Genomic DNA, 3,275 nt, shown 5'->3' on the forward strand with positions numbered 1-3,275 from the left:
TGCCATTAATCAGCAATATTTCCTAGCTATAAGGAAAAGAAACAAGTGTGTGTTTGTTCATCCCTGACTCTCTGGAAGGACTTTCAAGCTGTCAGGGTTTGCCATCCTACCCTAGAAAGAAATGCAGTCGTTTTCTTTTTACCAATTTTTTGTGCCCTGGCAGGGTTACTGCAAATATCTCACTTTTTTTAATTCATTGTGTCTTTACCAATAAACATCTAGGCACAGCCGTTCGGTTGATTTTTCGCAAACTGACCTGGCTTCTCAGTACTCTATTAAAAAAAGAATAAAGTGATAGTTGCTGAACTCTCACCAGAGGCACGTCTGCCTCTCTGGTGGGAATTCACATTTTACGGGGCGAATCCACCGTCCGCTCCCTGAGCATTTCTTTTCCCGCGGTTACAGTTGTGCAAACCTTTGCTCCCAGTGATCTGAAAACCGCAATCACGTTATCAGTGATGCTGACTTCTTCAAACACTTTGTCTCTCTGTAGATAAAACTTCCCGGCCCTTCTGGATCGGGAGGATTGTGTCTGGTTAGATGAGTATGGGTTACTTAATTAATTTTAATCCTCGGGAAAAATGTTATTTTCTACTAGTGCTCATGTGATTGCCCAATCTGGGGATATTTAGCCCCTGATTTTTTGGGCTCTTTGGGTTTTGAAGCTCTTCTTCTCGTCTTGAGTTTTCTGTTTCTTTTGCAAAACCTCCTGACGCCTTCCGAGCCGCCGTTTTCTCCTCCGTCTTTAAATTTGCACCTATTCCTTACGCAGATCTTTGATCGAGATGTGCAGCTCGTGCTCAGTCTAGCAGATTTCCTGTTTGCTTCCTTCATCTCCTCACCATCATCTTCTGCTGGGCTTGCCTGCGCTTCGAGCCTGAGAAGGAGAGAGACAAAGATGATATCGGGCAGGTGTGGTGTAGCCCGTACAGACATTTCACCAAAGCCACGGCGACTTTCTGTCTTAAGTCAAAAGGAAGCGCTGTAGATGCAAAGAGAACCAAAGAGAGATGAAATGGCGTTATCTCCCCAGAAGAATTAAGTAATTGCCAAAAATTCAAGCCATCGGTATCTTAGAAGAAGTACTGAGAAATTTTCTTCCCTAAATTGTGCTCTGTCAAAGCACTTAAATGCTTATATTTACATAAAAATTAAATATATCAATGTTTACGTGTATATATCTGTACCGTGAACAGTGTTGAGTTGTTTTCAAGGCCATTAATTTGACTCAAGACTGGGATTTTGGAGACCAGATTTCAAAGTGGTGGTGTGGGTTTGGCAGACCAGTATAAGAGCAGACCTTACAGGTTGGTACATTTAGTGCGTGGCGGGTTGTAGAACTAAACCTTGCTGGGGTAAATACTCATTATGGCCCCAATAATAAAGACTTGGGACGATGCTGGATGGGAACCCTTATTTTCTTATTTTTTTTTTCTTTGCCAGTTGATGTATTTTGCTAATAAGGTCCAATCCAGCAGGTGCTCCCCAGGCAATATTACTAAATTTAGCTGAAGCAATATGAAACACGTAATTTGCCTTCGTGTCCTTAAGTTACCAAATAACACTCATGGTAAGCTTTTCAAATTCCATTTTCAGAAAGACTTTGAAGCTTCGGATTGCTGGAAAGTTAATGTGAATTTGACTGTCAAATGTGTTCAGACTCCTTTGGAAATGGGGCTTTTCTCCTAAACCAGTTGTGTGCTTTCGAAAATACCGACTCTCATTGGGTTGCTGTTTCAGAAACCAGTGTTTCTAACCGAGGAAAAGAGGATTCTCCAGTCTTAATTTAATCCAGTTCTTTGATTTCTTTCTTTTCTAGTGGGAGGTGTCCCTGCCCACAGCAGGGGGGTTGGAACTTGATGATCTGTAAGTCACTTCCAACCCAAACCATTCTATGATTCTATGATTTTCCATAGTGACTGCCCCATTTATTTGATGAAGGCTGATTTTTGTCCAGTAAAGCATCTAGATTGGTAAAGATCATCGAATCATAGAAGGACATAGAATCATAGAATTGTCCAGGTTGGAAGGGACCTTTCAGATCATCGAGTCCAACCATCAACCCAACACTGACAAAACCACCACTAACCCATGTTCCTCAGCACCACGTCTGCCCGGCTTTTAAATACCTCCAGGGATGGTGACTTCACCACTGCCCTGGGCAGCCCATTCCAATGCTTAAAAACCCTTTTGGTGAAGAAATTTTTCCTAATATCCATCCTAAACCTCCCCTGGCGCAACTTGAGGCCATTCCCTCTTGTCCCATGGCCTGTTCCTTGGGAGAAGAGACCGACCCTCCCTGGCTACACCCTCCATTCAGGGAGTTGTAGAGAGCGAGAAGGTCTCCCCTCAGCCTCCTTTTCTGCAGGCTGAACACCCCCAGCTCCCTCAGCCGCTCCTCGCAAGACTTGTTCTGCTAAGGCTTTGCTTCATCCCTCCTAAAGCAGCTCCATCTGCCCTCGCTTAGGTTATCTGAGTGGAGATCGCCCACTGGCGTGACGCTGCAGCCCGACAGCCGCTCTGGTGGTTCTATATGTGAAGGGAAGGGGATTTTTATTTATGTATTTATTTATTTATTTAACGTACGGCTCAAGTCTTGTAGCTCGCATGCCATGGAGTTGCCTGGAGCCTTGCCAGGTGCTGTTGGCTGGGCCTGATGCTGTCTGCCTAATCATTAACTGCAAAAACAACAACAACAACAACAACAAAAAAAAAAAAACCCAAAAAAGAAAAAAAAAAAAAACCCCCGATGTTGTTGAACTTTTGCGGTCGGGGAGTTATTGCAGTTCAGTTCTGCATCTGTTCATCGGACTTCCTGTGGTTTTTCATCGAATCATATGATTGACAGCGCAGACAGTCGGCAGAGTTCTGGGCGTCTGTCTCGTTTGTACCCTCGGTCCCAACCGCTAAATCTGACTTCTGTATTGTCTGGCAGAAGAAAACAAGATAGGGTGCTGTGGTAGGTTGATTCACCGGAGCCGATAAGCGGTGTCGGTATTTAAATTGTGCAGTTCCAGACCTGGCGTTACCTCCAGCTCTCGGGTTTTCAAGTACCGTTTCAGGGCGGTTTCTTTCAAAATGACCTGGGGTTGTCTCTGCTTGGGTGGTGACTGGAGAGAAACGCAAATAACGGCTCCGCCGGACCCACTTCCCATCTCTGGAGGGGTTCAAGGCCAGGTTGGGGCTTTGAGCAACCTGGTCTAGTGGGAGGTGTCCCTGCCCATGGCAGGGGGGTTGGAACTGGATGGTCTTTAAGATCCCTTCCAACTCAAACC

Source organism: Numenius arquata, chromosome W (genome assembly GCF_964106895.1).
Source record: "Numenius arquata chromosome W, bNumArq3.hap1.1, whole genome shotgun sequence".
NCBI lineage: Eukaryota > Metazoa > Chordata > Aves > Charadriiformes > Scolopacidae > Numenius > Numenius arquata.